The sequence below is a fragment of the Protopterus annectens genome, chromosome 10.part0 (genome assembly GCF_019279795.1).
Source record: "Protopterus annectens isolate FY-2018-M chromosome 10.part0, PAN1.0, whole genome shotgun sequence".
NCBI lineage: Eukaryota > Metazoa > Chordata > Ceratodontiformes > Protopteridae > Protopterus > Protopterus annectens.
The window spans coordinates 1686929150-1686953267 of NC_056744.1; the positions used below are offsets into that span (position 1 = coordinate 1686929150).

General features: G+C 41.5%; 1 pseudogene; it reads right to left on the reverse strand.

The window, feature by feature from the left end:
- The window catches only part of LOC122814424, a 652984-nt pseudogene that overhangs the window by 20279 nt on the left and 608587 nt on the right, over positions 1–24118 (reverse strand).

The following is a 24118-nucleotide window of genomic DNA, read 5'->3' on the forward strand; positions in this document are numbered from 1 at the left end:
GTTCTCTAACTCTCCTAATTTTGTTTTTTTTTCCCCTGTCCACTATCTTTACTTCCTAGGCCCTTATCTTCACCTATCCACAAACTTACCTTTCATAGTCAGCCCTCCACTGATAGTTTTTCTTTGGGCTCTCTCCTTCAGTGGACTGACCCTGTCTGTTTAGCTCTCTTTCCTTCCCATCTTAATTGAAAAATTAATATCAAAAATGATCCCATGAACAGCCAAACAGTGGCTTCAGGTCAATGTGTTTCATGGGAAATGTGGTGTTAGTTTCTGAGGCCTGTATTAAGATGGGGTTTTAACAAATACAATTATTTGGGAATTACAATGCAAATACTGTGTTCCACTGCTAATTTTACAACTTATTTTGCCAATACTATGTACAGCTCAGATATATTGTAAGCTCCTTCCTTCACTTGACCCTTTATAGTTATTACACTTTCCACATCATCATCAAACCCCCTTTTTCTATTTTCTCTATAGAGTCTTGGTGTCATGTCACTTGCTGCCATCTCTCCCTATTCAGCATCACTCTCCTGCCTTCTTTGACATTCATGCCTGACTGTCACAGGTCTTCTCATACAATCTATCCACCTCTTTCCTGGATCCCCTCGTTTCTTCTTGCCTTCTTCCTGTCTGTCCCAAATCTTCTACAACAAGTTGTCTGCTGCTTTCCTGGACATGTGCCCATGCCACTGCAATCTGTTCTCTGACCTTTTCTGCAACTGGAGGTACTTTGGATCTGCTCTTGTGTTCTCATTTCTTTCTCTGTCCAGCAGTGTGCATCCTGCCACGTCTCAGGTACTCCGTGTCCCTCACCTCTAGCTTCCTCTTCTGTTCTGCCTTTACTGCCCAGGTTTTGTTACTGTGTGTGGATGTAGTACAGTGTGCTTAAGCAGCATTGCACAGAGGTAACCACACTAAAAGAATTGTTCAGTGTTGGTGAGTGATGCCAAAACTAAGCACATACAGGCCAAAAACTGAAGGGCTCCATTTTTTGACAGTTGTATGTTGAGTGTGACTGTATTTTTTGACCACATTTTTGGTGCTAAAATAAGGTAGATAGGAAAGTGGTGAAATGGGGGGCAGGGCAAGCAGGGGGAAGAACAAAGGGAAAGCAATATAGGAATTTGCAGGAAGGAGGTAAAGACCATAGCTATCCATTCTTTCAGCAGTGTAAAATTAAAATGCATACAGAATATTAGCTGGTGGACCAAATCAAGTACTTCAATGAAGACAAATGTGCGAAACAGAGAGCCATGTATGGGACGATTTGTTCTTTTTTTTTTTTTTTTTTTATAGGACAAGGGCCCATTTTTTTTTTACTTCAGTAAGAGAGGAATGCTGATTAAGGAATTTGGTATTTCTGGGTCAGGTAAGTTGGGTAGGTGAGGAATCAAATGAAAACAGGACAAATAAGAGAAAACACAGGGATGGTGAGGGGCACAGAAGATGGGGGACACCATGATTGGAGTGAGGACACAAAAGCTTAGGGGACACCATGACTATGGTGATGAAGGAGACAATGCAAGCTCATGCCCAAATATGGTGAAAGTAAGAATCTAGTCATCTGCAGGACTGTCATCACTGCCCATTTACTCTGCTGTCTGCTGGAGTGCCTGACACTGTCTCCAACTACAGACCAAGAGGGAGAGCAGCTTCTCCATTTGGTGCAGATATACACCAATGCTGCCGTACATGACCCTACACACCAACCCTGGCATCTCCTGGCAGGTGATGAAATCTCCACCTCCACCAGTACTCCCGGAGGGTACCAGATCACCAGCTGCCAGAGTAGTGCCTGAGGGCACAGGTAGTGCAGGGGCATCAGAGACAGTACTGCAAGGTTGGGTTCCCAGATGTGCTGGCTATCGTGTTGGAGCCAGTGAAACAGGGACAGGCTGACCCACTGGGGTTCACGTACCTGGCTGTGTTGTGAAGCATTTAATTATCTGTTACAGATGGATGACATGGAGACATTTTGATAAGGATTGTGTTGAGAGGAAAAAAATGATAAAATTAGTAACCCCTAACCAGGAAAAGCCGAAAGAAGAAGAAGATATGTGACATGCAATGCATTATCACAATACAACTATTTTTATCTAAAGTATTACACTTAAATATACTTCCTAACAACTGCAAACTGTAAGTATATATTGCTCAAAGTAATTCTTGCAATGTGCATATTTGCAGATTTACTTATTCTATTAATACAGATTACAGTTAATAGCAGGTTTTTATGCCACTTATATAGATTTTAATTTAAACCCAGGTAAAAAAAAAACTCACCATAAACAGTTAAAGGCAGCTTGCCAATCTAAAACTTAACAGTAGAAACAAACCAAAGCTTCTCCACCATGGAGAGGTTTAAAACTATTTAATACTAAAAAACTGGAGGAGAGCTCATCCAGTTACTTTAAGATGACATAACGTTTTACTACATTTTTATTTTGCTTATACTTACTGATTTTTAGTATTAAACAGTTTTAAACCTCTCTGTGGTGGACAACCTCTGCTTTGTTTCTGCTGTTAGACTTTAATTTATGTAATATTATTAAAGAATTCCAGTATTGCATAGCTGTTACTTGTAGTATTTGAACCCACAACCTCTGACTACAGTCTTACACTTGACTCCAAAGTTGGTTTGTGCTACAGGCTTATGCATGTATACTTGCTTTTACAGTTAGGACATGCATGCTTACTTTGCTACTAATACATAGAAACCAAAAACATTTTTCTTTAACTTTTAAAGCTATAATGATGGTGCAGCAGTTAGTGTTGTTGCCTCACAGCAAAAAACTTTCCTGTTCGATTCTTGGCTGGTATGCCTTCTAGCCGGCGTCTGCATGTCCTCCCTGTGGTCATGTGGGCTCCCTCTGGGTGCTCTAGATTCCTCCCATATTTAAAAGACATGCAATATGTGAATTAGGCACTCTAAACTGGCCATAGGTGAGTGTGTGTGTGTGTAAGTGAGTGGTACAAATGAACTACCATGGCATGGCTAGCCACCTGCACCATAAACCTTGGCTTGAGAGGATTGTCACTGCTGAAGTGACACCCTGATCCCATGTGAAAAATGGGAAAAGGGGTTGAGGATGGACTGATGGAATAATACTTCTCTTGTGCTGCACATATACCACTTGCTTCCCTTTATTAGCATACTTACACAATTGTTGGATTTCTGTAGCTTAAATGTCATCCATCCACTGGTTGAGTGTATCCCTCTTGCACCTTTTTAGATTGTTGAGGTGGTGCCTACACTGTTCACCAGTGTGTGGGATGCCAGTCACCCAGTCACACTGGATACAGCCTTGCCCAGACTATTCCAAGCCTCAGACATTTATAAGATACCAGATTACTCCCCCTGCACAAGCCTGTGGTGCTTTACCAGAAGTACAATAACTATTTTGGATTCCTGAACATCCTACCTCTGCACCCTAAATTGATCACCTTCTTCTCTAAATCCAGACATGTCTAATCCCAAAGTAATAGCAAATAATGACTGTGAAGGCTGCCAGCCTAGCTAGATAGAACTTTGTAGATAATTCTGCCATTTGTAAATATTAATATAAGCCACAGACTTGTTCTCTTAAATGTGAAAAGACTGTATTGGATATTGAACTGCAAAAATGTAACCACATTGCACTTTGCTGGAGGAAAGCTGATAAGTCAAGCATTGTATAATTGTTTGATCTCAAAACCCAGAGCCAGGATGTCTGGATGAAGGAATTATTCCTATTGTTTTGAGACCAAAGTTAATTGCTAGAATTTACATGTATAATGTTGTTTATTCCTGTGCTTCCTGACCAGGTGCAAGCTTACTATGAACTGTAATATTTCTGTCAGCCTGGGAACCAGAGAATTGTTAAGAATGATGTTATCTAAAATGAGTCAAGTAGGATGTATTATCAATTTAAAGGACTTTCTCAGAGAGAGAGAGAACATTTTGCATTTGTCTTGAGAACATACACTCAACAGCACTCTGCCTGTGCTCTGTATGTACGTTTATTTTAGAACTGGGTTTGCTCTTAAGAAATAGATAGAAAATAGTAAGTTTAGACTAGCTGTTTTGTATATTGATGTCAGAACTCTTCTACTGTATTATTTTAAACATTTTCCTGTGATCTCCGAAGTCTTGACTAGCACTGTGTAGTACAAAGCACTGTCTTGTATTCTTTATTATTTTTTATTAAATATTTTAAACCTTTCAAGTGTGGCTGTTTTATGTCGAGATAATGTAAGCTCTAGAGTACATTACATGTATATAGTGATACTGTACAAAGCCACAACAAGTAAATCTTGCTGCTCAGTTACACTTACCGTTTATATAATAATATTGCACAGTAATAATTGGACACCCTTTGATAAGGCCCTTATTAGTGGTTGGTGGCAAGTGGTACTACTGTATAGTCTGGGTAGAAGGGGGATAGCTGCAGAACTAGTGCCAGCCTTGCCAATGAGTGTCTTGTGTGTTTGTATATAAAACTCATATTTCAAAGTGTGTGTGTCAGCTACTTGGGCATGGACACGAAGCACTGGTTGGACAGATAGGGTGCTGGAGGCTTTAGCTTGACCATTAGGCTGAGATCTGGACCTTATAGCTGTGCAGTGGGGAGTCTTACTGGGGATCTGGAGAGAAAGGGAGAAACCAGCCCCAGACTGACTGTGATCTCTGTGTGCTCTTAAAGGAAATTGTACTTTACTGTGTGTGTACTTGTTATCCTTCCCAATGTGGACGCCCCTCACTGGTGTTAGTGGTGACGATTGAGGCTCCTTGATTGCTGTGCCAGTACACGGGCATCACAATGATTTCCCACTAATTCCTGTTATTGTGTTTACTCGTAGTGCACAAATCCAAGCAATGATGTCACCAATGTCTGCACAATGTTAAGTGGAGAGCAACAGTGCCAAGCAGGGAGGAATGGAATTTTTAAAACTGGAGGGGTAATCTGACACGATGTTAGTCTGAGGGGTATCTGCTGCGATTGTTAGGTCATTTAACTTTGCTGCCATGCACTGGGGGGCATGAATGTCACGACGCAACACATATTTGCTAGGCTTTATACACTGCTAAAGCTGACTTTTACAATTTGGGATTCAAACCTGTGGAGAAGGGACAAAACATTTTCGTGCACAGTGGTGATTTTCCATCTTTGCCACAGAAGAACTGCTTGTCAGACATAGTCATGAATCATTCATAAATACAGATGACAGATTTGTGTCAAGAATGGAATGCCACCCCGCTTTGTTGGATTTATTCCCTTTTATAATGTCTATAACCATAAAACTAAACTTGGCATATGAATGTTTTGTGGACTGTTTATATAGAGCACTGCTTGGTTTTTTATTCCTCATGTCACTGGTGTGTTCAGAGATTCTCAGTCTAAGTGATTGTGAAGTTCGTCCGATGTAGAAGGAGCCACAGCCACATATCAACCATTCGCTACTGCAATTGGCAAAAAAGTTAATATCATAAACTGTGCCACAGTTCTTACTTGCAAAATGTTTGGACTTAAAAACCTTACTGCAGTGAGTGCAATGTCTACATGGGTAACATCCTGTGAGCACCTCACCCGTTACTGTAGTTTGCACTTCTTGAGTTGGTATCCTGGAATGTGTTTGTAATGGTTAAAGTGTGAGGCTAGGTTTCTGCCCTTATGAAATGAAAAACATCTTTCTGGTAGGACATTAGATTGTGATCACTCAGTAGGATATTCCAGTGTCTTTGCACACTATTTATTAACAAATCAGAATTCCTACCATAAGTAGACACTAACCTAATAGGTGACAACCTATGCTGCTCCCATTGTTTGTATATCAAAATATCTTATCTCTTAAGTGTTTTGGCCCAATTACTAACCTGTAGGACATGTCTCATCCGATACCCCATGTCCCTGAATCTGTGAGTCAGATCCTGTCTGTATTTCTGAAAGGTGGAATCACTGGAGTAAATACATCTTATTCTAATATATTGCGATTTGGGGATATTTTTTGTTATATGGGATGGATGAAAGCTGGATGCATGGAAGAGGGTGTTATATTGGGGAAACTTCCAGAAAACTTCAGTACATAGAGTGTGATTTGATTTTCTGGAAATGGAAACATCAAGAAAAGTGATGATGTTCATGTCAAAGTTAACTGTGAAGTGTAAACCCCATTTCTTTTCATTTAAATAGTCAATGAATTCAGACAAATATTCTACATCCGACCTCCATACCATCCAGCAATCATCCAAATAACTCCTCCGTATGTCAATCTCTGTCAGGTACAAATTATGGCCTGCATCATAGATAAGCGGTTCTTCAATAAAGGCCATAAAAAGGTCAGCATAAATGGGGGCAAATGATGCCCCCATAGCCATCCATTTAATCTGCCAATAGCATGGGTCCTGATAGAAAAAAAGACATTATTGGTTAAGACATGCTCTGTCAGGCCCAATAAAAAGGTATTGAATCCTGGCTGATACATTTCTGATTTATGCAACCAGTACTCAAGGGCTTCTCATTGCATTACTGAATAAATTGAACCAAAAACCAACACAAACTTGATAAAAAGTATATCCAGAAGCACTATAAATATTATTTCAGTCTCACAGTTTGCTGGCTTACTTTTTGGATTTTGGATTATTCAAGCCGTGCAATTGCCTTTTGTGCAGGGCGAACCCCTTTGATATAAACTAGACTGTCACAAAAGTACAAATAAATTATAATCTGTGTAATAGAGTCCATGACCATCTGTATTACATCCCTACACTTACACCTGACACCACAGGAAAAGTTAAAAAAACACTTCCGTAATTCCGTACTCATTCTTAAGTTGTGTGTGTTAATCGCCTCACAATGCCACTTAGCATGTTTGTGTGGTGCCCAACCCAAGTAAAAAAATGCATCCATTTTGACATTGTTGACTGCTTCCTATCTGCAGGTATTTGATGGCTGCCGGTGTTGGGGAAGCTTGCTAGCCATCTCACAACTTCGTTTAAGGGTGCTGCACGATGGAAAGCAAAAATCTCAACAATGCATCTCAACAAAAATCTCAACCTTTACTCTGTCTATGTCCTTGTCTAGAGGCATTATGTCTGCTTTCTGTGTGGGCCAATAGTCCAGGTTTATGTTCTGCTAAACATTGTGCAAACAAGATAAGGAAGCTAAACATGACATTCACCGCATTTCTCCATTCCCCTTGTTTGCACTAAGCTGTGCACTATTCAAACACTGGCATAGAAAAATTAGAAAAAGAGAAAATTAGGAGAAATAAAGAAATCTATTAAATAAACACTACAAAATGCATGTTGGCATACATGAAATATTTTTACACAGGTGTGGATTTGAATTCTTACTCCAATGAATCTTCAAAACACAGCAAGGGTGGCTTAGCCCTCTTTGCCACAGAAACAGCTTTGCAGCAGAGAATGAGAATCATTATTCACATAACCAAATGCAACATCATCCACAGTACTAACAAAACATGTGAGTTGTTTGTACATTTATTAATTTCAGATGCAGTACATCGAGTGATCACACAACCATTTATGACTACTGCTTGCACAAATGTAGCTCTGTCTTATCTCCTTGCATTTGTTGCTCATTCGTGTCTTATCTGACCAGTCTGTAAGGCATTCAGTATAACTGTCCTTAAAATGTGTGAGGATATTAAATGGCAATAATATATAGTTGTCGAGAAATGAAGGGGGATGTTGGATGTTACCAAAAAGAAACTGTGGAATGTGTGCTGCTTACTTACATTTAAAACCTTGGCATAATTACTTCTACACTTTGTAAGTCTAACCTGGCTAACACACCCAGGGGAGATTAGGGAGTCTGAATTGCTGCTGTGTTTTCCTTCTCCTTACCAATAATCATTCACAGTTGTAATCCATTAGCAACAAACACTGAGGGAGTACCTGCATTACTGTTACAGCGGCTACACGGAATCAAGTATTTTGAATTCAGAAAATGAGTTCACACCTCAATTACATCTTCACCATGCTCACAGCCTTGAATGTACACTATAAAAGGGGAACCACGTAGCTAGGGAACCTGAAGATGAGGAGACTTGTTTATGTGGATAAACACAGAAGAAAATATTCCTTTGGGATTTGTTTGCACAAAAGACAACCGATCTTGATAAGGTATGCTTGTGTTTTCAGCTATATACTGGATATGCTAAAATGTCACCATGAAACATATATTTTTATACATTATATGTAGCATTTGATAATGCATGTCTATCCATCTACTTTTCTCTGTATACATTTCTTAAAAGTATACTGATGCCATAGACATGTTTGTAAGGGCTTTTTACTTTCTGAGATGTACAGCCTTATTAGAGTGCATCACAAGGGCTAATGTTACAATTGTTTTATGATTATATATAAAACAGAAGAAACTGTCTAACCTGACCATATTGCTCTCCAGTGGGTAACTGCCCTGTTGCTACTGACCAACGTCCTTCTCCCACCTTATCAGCATGTATCTATTATCTACATTGAGGAATTTGAACCTGAACCTTCCTATGCAACAGTCCCTCTAAGAAGAAATATAAAACAGAAGAAAGTATGTGTTCCTAATACACCTGACAGTTCCAAATATAGACCTGTTTAGATACTATAATTTAAATTTTTCACTTTTATGTACACTCCCTAGCTAGGTCGACCAGCAGCATAAGCCCTTCCTTAACTTATTGCTTGCCCTCTCCTCTGTTCTTAACATTACTCCTATCCCACACTGTACTTCCCAAGCCCTGCTGTCCTCCATAAGAAGCTACTCTTTAATATCGAACACTGCCAACTAGGTGGCACCTATCTCCCTGTCTCACTCTATTGACTCAAAACAGTTCCCCTAGACTTACAGTTTCTATATACTTGAACTGCAGCCCCTACTTCTCTTTCTTTCCATCTACCTGTTCTCTAACTCTCCTATTTTTGTTTTTTTTTTCCCTGTCCACTATCTTTACTTCCTAGGCCCTTACCTTCACCTATCCACAAACTTACCTTTCCTAGTCAGCCCTCCACTGATAGTTTTTCTTTGGGCTCTCTCCTTCAGTGGACTGACCCTGTCTGTTTAGCTCTCTTTCCTTCCCATCTTAATTGAAAAATTAATATCAAAAATGATCCCATGAACAGCCAAACAGTGGCTTCAGGTCAATGTGTTTCATGGGAAATGTGGTGTTAGTTTCTGAGGCCTGTATTAAGATGGGGTTTTAACAAATACAATTATTTGGGAATTACAATGCAAATACTGTGTTCCACTGCTAATTTTACAACTTATTTTGCCAATACTATGTACAGCTCAGATATATTGTAAGCTCCTTCCTTCACTTGACCCTTTATAGTTATTACACTTTCCACATCATCATCAAACCCCCTTTTTCTATTTTCTCTATAGAGTCGGGGTGTCATGTCACTTGCTGCCATCTCTCCCTATTCAGCATCACTCTCCTGCCTTCTTTGACATTCATGCCTGACTGTCACAGGTCTTCTCTCATACAATCTATCCACCTCTTTCCTGGATCCCCTCGTTTCTTCTTGCCTTCTTCCTGTCTGTCCCAAATCTTCTACAACAAGTTGTCTGCTGCTTTCCTGGACATGTGCCCATGCCACTGCAATCTGTTCTCTGACCTTTTCTGCAACTGGAGGTACTTTGGATCTGCTCTTGTGTTCTCATTTCTTTCTCTGTCCAGCAGTGTGCATCCTGCCACGTCTCAGGTACTCCGTGTCCCTCACCTCTAGCTTCCTCTTCTGTTCTGCCTTTACTGCCCAGGTTTTTGTACCACACTGTAGTACTTGTCTCCCCACTGTTTTATACAGCTTGTTTTTCAGCCTCTTTGGCATTTGTCTGTCATACACTACCCCAAACACGATGTACCAGTTGGCTGCAGCCCCCCCTGATTTTAACTTTGACTTCCTCATTCAGACTTCCCTTCTCCTCAGTCACCACTCCCACATACTTGACGCTGTTCTGTTCCACTGTTTTCCCTTCCATCTTAATTTCAAGCACCTTCTGATTTCACAATTTCACAGTTGTGAATGTCCCCTTTGTTCTAGTGTCTTTATTCTCCAGTCATTGGTTTTACCCCTTCTCTCCACACTGCTATGAGTAACCTGAGGAGCCATTTCACCCCTATCCTACCCAGCATCTTTATAGCTGCTGTAATGTCATCTGAGCCTCCTGCTTTCCCTGTCTTCATTTTCCTCAGTGTTGTTTACACTTCTTCTAGGATGGACTCCTCCTCTTCTCTCATCATAGGCTGTGTCAAGGGCAGCACAGCTTCTATGGAGTTTTCTTCATTAGGAAGATTCTGGAAGGACTCCTTCCATCTGCCTTTGATGTCCAGTGGACTGGTGAGCAGGTTGCTGGTGCCATCCCTTATGAAGGGTGTCTGACTATCTTCGTTATCTTTCTGTCTTTGCCTTGCAACCTGACAGAGTTTCTTTGTGCCATCCACTGAGTCACTTTACAGAAGTTGGTAGAGTGCCTCTGATCATACCTCTCAGCTGTACAGATTTTCACAGAATGTACATATTTTTGCCCCATTTTTCATAAACTTGTGGTTTTATGGCAAATTAGTGGCAAATCATTACAGACTTAAGTCAAAAAACAATGACAGACATTTGAGTTTCAAACTTCATACCCTCCAGAAAAATTCATGCTAATACAAAATCTGTTATTCTATTAACTTTCTAAGTGTGTAAGAGCAATAGTTTAAAATTGTCCTTATTTTGGGGTCTTTGTCCCACTTTTATCCAGATTTCTTGTTCTAAGAGGTTGAGAGGTATGACTCTGATGCCTTGTTCTTTGTTGAAAGTGTGAAAAGTGACCTTTTCTTTACTTACATTTATCAAGGTAATTAGTCAGGCATCATTCTTTTGAGTCCTGAGTAAATACTTATTAGTTTGAAAGTTTTTCTTTTTACTTTTTTTCTTTCTTTTTTTTTTTCTGTGAGGGCATCCAACAAAGTGATGCATGTATTTTGTGAAAGAAGACTTGCGACAGTCAGGCATGATCATTGGAAGGTAGGAGAGTGACAATGACTTGAGACAGCGACAGCTGACATGACACATAGACCCCATGTAGAAAAAAGTACAGTTTTGTACCTACCATAAATGTAGATGTTCGAAGATCCACATTGCTGCAGTCCTAACACTTGGGGTAGTCCGCTGTCCCAGTCGGCCCGAATACCAAAGTATAAGGCTGATGTCGGTCAAGGCGCACTAGTCTGACGTCAGGACGTCAGGGTACAAATGCGCATGACCGACGTCATATCCTTAGTCTTTTCTTGCCCCAGATGTCAGAAGACCCTAAAAAGATAAGGCCAAACCAAAAAAACAACAACACACCAAACACCCCTGTACCAAATATATGTACAATATATACAAAGTCAGAAAGGTACAATCCCACCCACACAACCACCCATAAACACAGAGGGGAAGGAGGGAGGGTAAATTGGACTGCAGCAATGTGGATCTTCGAACATCTACATTTATGGTAGGTACAAAACTGTACTATGTTCTTCATCTCACATTGCTGCAGTCCTAACACTTGGGTAGAATCCCAAAGCAGAGGTAAGGGAGGATGGCAAATCACAAAGAAGCAGGAGCTGCCAACATGCCCTGTAAAATAGCAGTGGCAAAACCAGCCCTAGATTTAGAGTAGAGAGGAAGGTGGTAATGCTTAGAGAAAGTATGCACTGAACTCCAAGTAGCTGCCTCCAAAATATCCTTAGTTGCCACCCCCCTTAGAAATGCTGTTGAAGTGGCAGTAGCCCTAGTGGAATGAGGCCTAATCCCAGCTGGAATCTCTTTGCCATGATGGGAGTAACAGAAAGAAATGCAAAACCCAATCCACTTAGAAATAGTTTGTTTTGACACAGGCTTGCCCCAACTCAAAGCAAAAGAAACAAACAACTGCTGAGACTGCCTAAAATCCTTAGTCCTGCTTAAATAATAACGCAACTGCCTGTGTACATCTAAAGTGTGCAAAATCTTTTCCCCCTTATTTTGGGGATTTGCATAAAAAGTAGGCAAATGAATAGTTTGGTTTAAAGCCACACTAGAAACCACTTTAGGCATAAAGGAAGGATTAGTACGTAAAGATACCCTATCCTTATGAAAAATCAAGAAAGGCTCAACCGCCATAAGGGCCTGCAATTCAGACACCCTTCTTGCAGAGGTAATGGCTAACAAAAAAGCAGTCTTCCATGACAAATATTTCAATTCAGCAGTAGCTGCAGGCTCAAAAGGTTGTAGAGTGAGTTTCTCCAACACAAAATTGAGGTCCCAAGCAGGAGTAGGAGCTCTCGTGGGGTCTTATATTCTTTGCCCCTCTAAGAAATTGCTTGAACAAAGGATGAGAAAACAATGGTGGGTCACAATCATAGTGAGCTGAAATTGCTGCAGCATGAATCTTAATGGAAGAGAAAGACAAACCTTTGTCCAATAACTCAGTAAGATATTGAAGAGCCACACTCAAATCAGGCTCAGAAACATCCAAATCCTTTGCTGCACTCCAAAATAAAAATCTCTTCCATTTTTCTGCGTACACTTTCCTTGTACTAGGTCTTCTGGCTTCCATAATCACATTCAAAACTTGTTGAGGAAGCTGAGACCTGCTATGGTTCAAAACAGAATATGCCAGGCTGTTAGATGAAGAGAGTGAAGCTTGACATTGAGTAGATGACCGTCCTTCTGAGACAATAGGTGTGGAATCAAAGGTAAGGGCCATGGAGGCTTCCTTACCAGACTCCTCAGTAATGGGTACCAGTGCTGCCGAGGCCAATCTGGAGCTATTAAAATCATCCTTGGCTTGTCTTGTCTGACCTTTAGGAGTACCTTTGGGAGGAGAGGCAGAGGTGGAAAGGCATACACATGAAGATTTCTCCAACTGAAAGAAAGAGCATCCACTTTCCAAGCTGTGTAATGAAACCTTTTCGTGCAAAACTTTGGCAGCTGGTGGTTTAGTGGAGAAGCGAACAGATCTATGTCTGGAGTTCCCCATGACACTGTCAATTTCTGAAACACATGAAGATCCAGTTTCCACTCGTGGGGATCCATGATTTGCCTGCTTAACACATCTGCTAAGGAGTTCTGTGCTCCCAGCAGAAACCTTGCTTGAAGATTCAGTTGCAAGCTTAGCGCAGTCTCCCACAAAATCATTGCTTGCCTGCATAGAGGATAAGAATGTGTTCCCCCTTGTTTGTTGATGTACCACATGACAGTTGTGTTGTCTGTTAGAATCAACACCTGCCCTGGAAGAAGTAAATCCTTGAAAGCCATTAATGCAAACTGGACTGCTAACATCTCCCTCATGTTGATATGTAGATGCTGCAGTCTGGCAGGCCACTTGTCTTGTATCCACTTTCCATTCAGATGAGCTCCCCAAGCTGTGTCTGAGGCATCTGTCGTTAGAATCTGACTCGCCTCTGGCCGGGTCACAGAGAGTCCCTTGTTTAGGTGACATTCCTGAGCCCACCACAAAAATTCCTTTTGAATGCAAGGTATTATTGGAATGACAGTGTCCAAATCCTGGCAGTGCTGTGTCCATACATTTTTGAGATACCATTGCAGCTTCCTCATATGCAGTTTGGCATTGGGAAGCACCAGAATACAAGATGCCATGAACCCTAAGGCTTGAAGGACTGTCCTTGCAGTCAGCCCGGACTGATGAGATAGTTGATGGAAGTAAAGAGAAAGATTCTTTTGTTTGTCCAGGGTTAAAAAGGCCATCTGGGTTGCTGTATTCAGTCTCACACCCAGAAAGCACATGTCTTGAGAGGGTACTAGACTGGACTTTATTTCGTTCACAGAATACCCTAGGCATCTTAGCACTGCTATCACATATTCCAGATGCTGAAGAAGCACGTCCCTTTCATGAGCCAGAATCAGGCAGTCGTCCAAATAAGGATAGATTTGTATTCCGTTTAGCCTGAAGAAAGCTATCACTGGAGCCAGAACTTTTGTGAATACTCTGGGCGCAGTAGATAAGCCAAAGGGCAATGCAGAGAACTGATAATGAGAATTCCCAGCTCGAAAACGCAGATACTTCCTGCAAATTAGCCTGATAGGAACATGAAGGTAAGCTTCCTTGAGATCCAAAGTTACCATCCAGTGATCTTTGCCCAGCAGAGGTAAAAGCTGTTGTAACGTCAACATTTTGAACTTGGGAATGTCCAGATAAGTGTTGAGGATAGATAAATCCAAAATTGGTCTCCACGTGTTCCCCTTTTTTGGTACTAGGAACAGGCGTGAATAAAATCCTAGGCCCCTTTCTGGCACAGGAACCGGCTGAATGGCCCCTATTTGGAGTAACCGAGAAATTTGCTTGTGAGCCTCTTTTCTTTGTTGAGGAGGAATGTCTGGCATGCCTTTGAAAGGAGGCAAAGTATGGAAATAAAACCTGTAACCATGGTGAATGATATCCAATACCCATCTGTCTTGGGTAATAAAACTCCAGTTTTCTCTGAAAAGTGCCAACCTTCCTCCCAAAGGTGCTGCCAGACGAGAAGATTCTGGCAGCTGAAAAGGCAGGTCATTGGGTCTGTTTACGAAAGGACTGACCCCTGCCCTCACCAGAAGACTGAGCAGGTGAACTCCCTGTTCTAGGCCTAAAAGAACCCTGAGCTCTGCCCCTACCACGTCTAGACCTACCCCTAGACTGGGAATCATAAGCAGGATATGTCCACCCCTTGGTAGGCCAATTTCTACTAAACTTCAGAGGCTGAACCTGCAAAAAATCTTTAACAGTCTGCATAGACTTAGCCTTGTCTTCCATTTTCTTTAGAACTGCTTCCACAGGCGAACCAAACAACACATCAGATTGTAAAGGAGCATCTAAAATCCTTGTCTTAACATGCTCAGCTAAATTCTGATCCCTCAGCCAGGCGTGCCTGCGAAGAACCGAACCAGTGGCAGCCACCCTCGAAGAGGCCTGTACAGCATCAAAACCACATTGCAAAGAATGCTTACCCACCTGTTCAGAAACATGAACTAAATCCTGCAACTCTTTACACTCAATACCTTCCGCCAGAGCATCTACCTTAGACTTTAATTGTGAAAGGAGATAATTTTGGTATTTCAACATGTGAAACTGGCAATTCAAAGCCCTCATGGCTAAAGTGGAAGAAGTATACACTTTCTTTCCCCATCTATCCAAAGCCCTTGCCTCTTTATCTGGAGGAACAGGATTTTTAACAACAGAAGCCTTAACACCTTTAGGCCCCTGAGAAATAGTTTCTGGGTCTGCCCTAGGACTCTTAAAAAGATACTTATGAGCTTCAGGCACCCTATAATATCTATCCGGTTTAACTGGAGCAGGAGGCAAAGAATCAGGGTTCAGAGAAGCCTCTGCAAAAACATCTTCCACCACATCCAGAACAGGAGGTATAGCTAAAGGCCTATGCTGGGGTAGAAACAAAAATTCCCTAAGCCTTTTCCTGGAATCAGAGAAATCCTGACCTTCCCATTTAAAATGCTCCCTCATGGAATGAAGAGTCTCTGAAAAAGAAAAATCCTCAGGAGGAGAAGCAGAAGGAGTAGAATCATTTACATCAGAATCAGAGTAAGGAGAATACTCCTGCAAGTCTTCAGCCGAAGACTCAGAAGCATCCGAACCCTGCTCAAAACTCCCAAGCTCAGGTTCCACCCTAGGCCTCTTATCAGGAGGGGGCATAGAACCTCTAATCATTGTAATCAAATCTTCTGCCATCTTAAGCATATGCTTCTTAGGCACAGACCCTGAAGAACTAGGGGTAACACCTGAAACAAAACCTGGCCTGCCCCTGGGAGAAGCCTTGGAAACAGAAGGGGAGGGCCTAACTACCTTAGGAAGGGAGGGAAGAACAGCTACCTGAGAAGCCCCTTCAGCCTGGCCTACCTCCTGAGAGGTCACATCTTGCAGTAATAAAGTCTCTCCCTGGGACTCCAAAGAAACTTCTGGCTGAACCTCTGGCTCCACCGAGCCCTCTAAAGAACCGGCGTCCGGGACGGACGGTTCTTCCAGCCTAGGCTTTGCTGCTTTGTCCTTGCGCTTTTTAGACGAAGCGGGCGTCGGAGCATCCGACGGCATTTTATAATTACACCGCTTCCCAAAAACTAACCTGGCACAATCTAATCTTCTCTTTATAGTGCGTTTGTTAAATCTAGCACAAGAGCGACAGCCAACAACGTCGTGCTCAGGCCCTAAACAAGGTATACACAAGGTATGGTAATCCCTATGAGGTATCTGTTTCCCACAAGAAATACAGTTATTCACTTTTTCTGACATCCGGTAAAATACTGAGGCAAGAAAAAAACAAAATATTCCCCAACGGGGTACTTAGCCAACTTTGATTCGGTCTGAAACTCCGACTTCGGAAAATCTCAGAACGCCAACCTGCACTTGCAACGCTGCTTCTGCATCGGACCATGTGGCAAAAAAGACTGAGGATATGACGTCGGTCATGCGCATTTGTACCCTGACGTCCTGACGTCAGACTAGTGCGCCTTGACCGACGTCAGCCTTATACTTTGGTATTCGGGCCGACTGGGACAGCGGACTACCCCAAGTGTTAGGACTGCAGCAATGTGAGATGAAGAACATCCAAAAAAGGGGGATCATAATGATGATGGTTTCTGCTACCCAGCTGGTTGTGTGAACACTGGCTTTAGGTGATGGTCACTATTGATGTTGTAAACACCCCTACCCCATGTTCAAAATGGGAAAAAAGGGTTTAATACTGATTCCAGTTATGTAGTGATGTGCTCAGTACTGAACTCATCCACTGACAGCCCTTTTCAGCCACAGCCTTGATCATGAAGGCAAGTAAAATATCGGACAGTTTAACCCTCCCATACTGCTTTGCTTTCTATACATTCATAGTCACACTTCTCCCTAACAGCACCTACCTGTTCTCACTGTATCTTCTACTTTTCTGAAATAAACCCTCGATTCTTCCTAATTTACCTACATTCTTAATATCTACCATTTTAACCCCTCTAGTCCTTACACTTCAGAGAAGATACAAGAAGAACCTAACTCACTTCCTTCATGGAAAATATTTCTTTCCTACCTACCGTCTGTCAGCTTTTAGACTCCACCACCACTATCCTTCTATCTGCTACTTCTTTTTCATTCTTGGTCCCTGCGTCCCACTACCTGACAACTATTACATATGGATCTCTTTACTTAATAGTGGTACTCCACAGCTTATCCTCTATTCTTTTCCTGCTACTGCGACATCTTTCAAAAAATCATATAATCATAGGAAATTACTAGGCTATTGCCCCTGAGGCCCTTTTAAATCCAGCCAAGAGTTTATCCCATGTTTAGACAACTCAGCACCCAATGCCCCTGTCCCGCAGGGACAAGGGTGGACTCTCAGGGATTTATTCTGTATTTCCCATCCAGTTATCCAGGTTTCACTTAAAAAAAGGTAAACTGGTACTCTGCTTGACACAGAGAGCGAGTATATTCCACAAATGGTGGAGTCACTGGGATACAACTCTGTCCCAACAAGTCATGTCGATGTCACATACCAGGTTGAGGCCACAGATGTGGATTACTCAAGTGGAGCTTGACTTGTGGATGTGCAGCAGTCCCATCAAGGCTGGGTCCAAGTTCACCTTGTATGCCAGACAGAGGTCACCTCTGAGGAGTCTGTATGAATCTGAGTAGAGGGATAAGGCTTTTAGCGTATCTGTGTATGGTGGATTTTTGAGGCCTTGGATTCTCCTGGTGAGGAACCTCAGTGGTCTCTCCATCTGCTGCATGTGCTTTGCGAGGTACATGCCGAATGGGGCATTGTACTCAACAATGGACCTTATAAGGGAAGAATACAGGGATAGTATGACCTCCTAGTCCCTGGATGAGATAGTCTTACTAATGATGTGGGCCATGTAGGACGCTTTCCGTACAATAGAAGCAACATGGTGGTCAAAAGTTAGGTTACTACCAATCTGGGTGCCCAAATCGCACACGACTGATTGTGTGCTTAGGATGTTGTTATTAATGTGATAATTTGTGGGGATGTCACTCTCCCCAAAGGGGATGATGATGCATTTTTGGTATTCAGTTTGAGGCCATGTTTCTGGCACCAGTCATTTTTTTGGGTGAGACCCTCTTGGAGAATGTCCATATCAATAGAGGAATTGATGGCAGTGCCCATCTTGCAGTCATCTGCATACTTCATCAGCCATAACCTACTGGTTTTGGCCTGCCCCTCAGAAAGGTATATCCCAAATAACAGAGGTCCCAAGACCAAACACTGGGGTACACTGCTTGCTACAGGTCTACTGCTTGAGGTGGCTTCCCCTATTTTGACTAGGTGGGATCTATTCATTTGGTAACATACAGACTGACACCTAGTTCAGAGAGTTTGTCTATTATGTCCAAGTGGGAATAGTGTCAAAGACTTTGGCCAGGTCACGGTAGGTGGTGTGCACCATCTTCCCCTCATCCAAGGCTTTGGTGACTGTCTCAATGAAGTCAACCAAATCCAACAGATATGACCTCCCCTTGACAAAGCCAAACTGTATGGGATCAAGTGTTTGGAGGTTGCCAATGTCCTTGTAAATGAGGTCCAAAATAATCCATTCCATGGCCTTGCAGATCAGGCTAGTTAGGCTGATGGATCGATAATTTCCTGGATAGGTGGAGCTCCATCTTTATACAAAGGGAGGACAGTGGCTGTTCTCCACTCAGCTAGGACAAAGCCGGTACACAGACTTTGGTTGAATAGGGCACCAAATGGTGCTGCAAGTTCCCGCCTGAGTTCATGTAGGATCCAGCCAGGGATGTTATCGGGTCCCATGGAGGCTGTATTTCTTGCATTTAAGAGAGCAGTGATGAACTGTTCCCTAGATATAAGGGGAAGAAGGCAGGTACTGGAATGTCCTGATTTACTGATGGGGGGACAGAGGAATGAAACTTTCTCTGAATCTGTCAGTCAGCAAGTTTGCTATATCTACATGTGTATATGTGGTGTCCTTGACCACCAGTTCTGAACAGATCTGGGTGCTTCCTTTGAGATTGCAGACATATGTGAAGAAGGCCTTATGATTGTCTCTAGTAGATGTGGACAATTTGGACTCGAAGTTTGCTTAAGAGGATTTCACTAGTATGCTAATTTTCTTGTTCAGGCTTAAAAGGGGTTGCTTCCAATTGGGCACCTGCTCCTTATCGGTGCTGGAGAGGAATTTTTTCCTTTTGTTATAAAGTTTATTTATTGCAGATGTCCACCAGACAGGTTTACTCTTCCTTGAGGAGGATGATTTAGTCCTGTTGGATATTCCTGATTCCATGCATCTATATAAATGTTCGTATAGTGCTTTGGTATAGTTTTGGATACTGGTGCCAGTTCCTAGAGAGGAGGAAGGGGCTGTGAAGCTGTTTATACCATCCCTCAGGAGGCTGTAATCAGCTTTGGAGAAGTTTTTTTGTTTGAACTTATCTAGAGGGGGGTCAGTGGAGATTGTGACTTTGAAACTGAACGCTTTATAGTCGGATCTTCCCAGGGAGGATTATACTGCAGGGATGATGCAGTGGTTATTCATGTTGGTTAATACTAAGTTCAACATATTGTCACTTCTTGTGGGGGTATTGACTAGCTGTTCCAAAGCATTTACACTGACAAAATTGATGAATCTCTGGGCATTTGTGTTCTGGCATGAGTAGTTCTTCCAGTCTATGTTTGGGTAGTTAAGGTCACCCAGGAGCAATGTAAATGGTTGAATATTGATATATTCAAAGAGATCCTGATAGGTGAACTGGGCATCTTTAGTCAGAGTTGGAGGCCTATAGCTATCTGTGATTTGTATAGGGGTCTTGTCAATGGTTAACTGCACCTGAAGTGTCTTCATCCTACCCTGACTCTATAATAGTGCTCAACATATCTCCAACTCTGTCCCAACTCCTGTTCATACTTCCTCCCAACACTCTCCACACATCACACCAAACCTATTTAATGATGCCCCTCACCTTTACTCCAAATATAGATTGATTAACTCCATCATACCAAAACAAATTAGTTGGAAAAATATTCTCCAAAAAACAAGTCTCAATAATTTCCCAACATACTAAAATCCTTCTTAAGGAAGAACTTCACCCCAATCCTTGCACCACCTATCAAAATGAAGATCAAAACATTTCCCTTCCACACACACTACTGTAACCCTAAAATGGTCAACCCTAGCCCCAGTAATCTACCTTTTGCTACCATAAATGATAAAAACATACAAAAGAAAATTGCTGAACTGCATACCTGGATTACTCAGACTACAAAAAAAAAAAAAAAGTTCTAAGCTTGTTTCCCACCACTTGTGTAGCTAGTCAAGCCCAGATACAGATTTGCTGTATTCAGGACTGTTTGTAAGGATCTGAGCCTGTCCAAGCCTTTCTGTGTTATAGGAAAGCCTTCTAGCTTATCAGTGGGAATGGTAAGCACTAGGTAGCCTATTTACCACAAGAGGAGTGGCTTCTGGGCCAGAAATTGTAGTTTATTGGCCGTTTGGGCAGATTTTCCATCCCTTTCAACTTTCTGGTTTAAAAATCCATGTTTGCAAAGGTTTGCACTTGTTTAAGCTCCGTGGATCCAGTTTTGGTGTCATGCACACTGCAAGACCATCAGGAAGGAGAACAAGATACTCTAAATGCCTCCACTTTGATTTTTTTTCCAAATTTACTGCTTTCTGCACTTATTTTTAGCAATTTTTTAAATGTAATTGCATTTATTTAAACTGTATTTGCTTTAATATTGCTACAAACTTAAATGTGCTAGCTTGCACTGCATTGAAATTGTTTTTTTACTGCTGTTTTAGCTGCTTTTCTGTAAAAAAAAAAAGAAAGAAAGAAAAAAGTTCTAAGCTTGTTTCCCACCTTTCCTGTAACTAGTCCAGTCCGAGTACAGAGTTGCTGTATCCAGGACTGCTTGTAAGCTTCTGAGCCCCCCCAAGCCTTTCTGTGTTGGAGGGAAGCCTTCTAGCTTATCAATGGGAGTGGTAAGCACTAGGTAGCCTATCTACCCCCAAGAGGAGTGGTTTCTGGGCCAGAAATTGTAGTTTATTGGCCATTTGGTCGGTTTTTCCATATCTTTCAATTTTCTGGTTTAAAAGCCCGCATTTGCACAGGTTTGTGCTTGTTTAAGCTACAAGCAACGGCACTGAGCCAAAGTAAAGTATTACTGGGGTCAGAAAGTCTGCTCTTCAGTTTTTCCCTTAGATCTTGCTAGTTCTTTCCCTCTTGCACTTCAAATAGCTTAATCACTTTGTACTTCAGCAAGTTTTTGTATGCGTGACTGATCAGGAGTGAGAGCGATGTGGGAGTGAATGCAGGTATGAATGAGGAAGTGACAGTGTGTGTGACAGATGAGAGAGTGAGAGTGGTGTGTGCATGAATGCAGGTATGAATGAGGAAGTAACTGTGTGTGTGACAGATCAGGAGAGAGTGAGTGGTGTGTGCGTGAATGCAGGTATGAATGAGGAAGTAACTGTGTGTGTGTGTGCGAGACAGATCAGGAGTGAGTGAGAGTGATGTGTGAGTGAATGCAGGTATGAATGAGGAAGTGACTGTGCGCGTGACAGATCAGGAGTGAGAGCGATGTGTGAGTGAATGCAGGTATGAATGAGGAAGTGACTGTGTGAGCATGACAGATCAGGAGTGAGAGCGATGTGTGAGTGAATGCAGGCATGAATGAGGAAGTGACTGTATGTGACAGATCAGGAGAGAGTGAGTGGTGTGTGCGTGAATGCAGGTATGAATGAGGAAGTGACTGTGTGCATGTGACAGATCAGGAGTGAGAGCGATGTGTGCATGAATGCAGGTATGAATGAGGAAGTGACTGTGTGTGTGACAGATGAGAGAGTAAGAGCGATGTGTGAGTGAATGCAGTTATGAATGAGGAAGTGACTGTGTGTGTGACAGATCAGGAGTGAGAGCGATGTGTGAGAAAATGCAGGTATGAATGAGGAAGTGACTGTGTGTGTGACAGATCAGGAGAGAGTGAAAATTGTTTGTGAGTGAATGCAGGTATGAATGAGAAGTGACTGTGTGTGAGAGAAAGACAGAGAGTGAAGAGAGAGCAAGCGAGCAATCCTCTGGCAGTAGTTACGAGTTGGGTGGTTCCATAAGGGGAGGGGGGTTAGTTATGGATTAGGTAAGGGTTAAGAGAGAGAGAGTGTGTGTGTGTGTGTGTGTGTGTGTGTGTGTGTGTGTGTGTGTGTGTGTGTTCATAATTCTCAACTGTCCAGATTTTCCCAGAATGCCCAGATTTTGCCTCATATATTTAGTCTACTTTTCATAAAATTGTGTTTTTCTGACAAATCACTGGTACATCATTGAGAATTAAATTCAGAAAACAATGCCAGACATTTGAATTTCAGACATCATACCCTTCTGAAAATTCTTGCTAATTGCAAAACCTGTTATTCTATCAACTTTCTAAGTTTGTAAGAGCAATATTTAAAAAGTGTCCCTATTTTGTGGTCTTTGTCCCCCCATTACTTATGGCTTTGTCGTGATTTCTCAAAGAGGTTGAGTAGTACGATGTGTCTGTTTGTGTGTGTATTAGAGAACTTGATATTCCATTCATATCTCTCAACCTCTTACAGCAAGAAATTTGGGCAAAGCTAATAAGCTATAAATAATGTGGGGACAAAGGCTCCAAAATAGGGACAATTTGTAAACATTTCTCTTACAAACTTAGAAAGTACATAGAACAACAGGTTTTGCATTAGCATGAATTTTCTGCCCTGTCTGAAACTCAAACAAGTGCCACTATTTTCTGAATATAACCCTCAATGATTTGCTAGAAAACCACAATTTAATGAGAAACAGGTAAAAATATGAGGTAAAATCTGTACAGTTGAGAGGTATGGGTTTTTGTATCTCTCCTCTTAGATCAAGGAATCTGGATAAGCCTAAACTTAACAGGTGTCAAAGGCTCACAATAGGAGCATATTTTAAATGACTTGTGTTTTGTGTGTGTGTGTGTGTGATACCTCTAAATGTCTTAGAGCAAGAAATTTGGACAAAGTCATAAATAAATTGTTTCAAATGCCCCAGAATAGGGACACTTTTAATGTATATTTTGCTCTTATAAACTTAGAAAGTTGATACAATAGCAGGTTTTGCATTAGCATAAATTTTCTTAAGGGTATGAATTCTGAAACTCAAATGTCTGTCATTATTTTCTAACTTCAGTCTTTAATTATTTGCCACTACATTTGCTAGTCAATCACAATTTTATGAAATATGGGCGAAAAATATGAGGCAAAAATCTGAACATTCTGCAAAAATCTGTACAGTTGAGAGGTTTGGTTTGTGTGTGCGTGAAAAAAAGTCCTCATAAACACTGCATTTAATAACAAGATGCCTTAAACCAGATATGTTGATAGGAAGTAAGGAAGCATAACTACAGTATGCAGTACTATGTTTAAGATTTAGTTTTATTTGGAAGTGTTCCTAAATTGTTTTACATGTAAAGAAAAGTAAAATAAGTACTAGACTGAGGCAAACATTTGCCTAAGTGACATTTAATAAGAACCATATGTACGTGTTTCAACTTGCATACAAATCTGATTTAAGGACAGACTAAAAAAACAGATCTTGTCCTTAACCCAGGGACTGCCTATAAACAAGCAGAGTGTAATATAAAATATTTACATTAGTTTAAAGCAGACCAACCTTCCATAATTCGGTGACAATGAAAGAGAAGTGGAAAGGAGAGATGGACAATGTGACTACAGCTTATGAAATTAGTTTTGCTTCAGTCTTCATGTCTGCACAAAGTGCTCCTCTTAGCACCACATTGTAGGAAGAAAGGACTCCTTGTATAGTTCAGATCAGGTTACGTGTACTGGCAACATATTCAAGTATGACTGAAATTTTAGCCCTGTTGTTCCTACTACACATGCATTTCAGCCTGTAGACACTAAAAATAGGAACAAAGGCATTAGCATCAAATTTGAATACCAAGTACACGTAGTAAATTTCTAGGAGGCCCATACCTCCTTCACAATGAGGGATATACAATCATGCAATGCAATGGTTTATATACATATCATTTTATAAGGATGGGGCAGTTTTCTTGTTTTCCTTACCTCAGTTTTTTGGGCCAGTCAGTTATACCAAATCTGTAAATTAGAACAGGA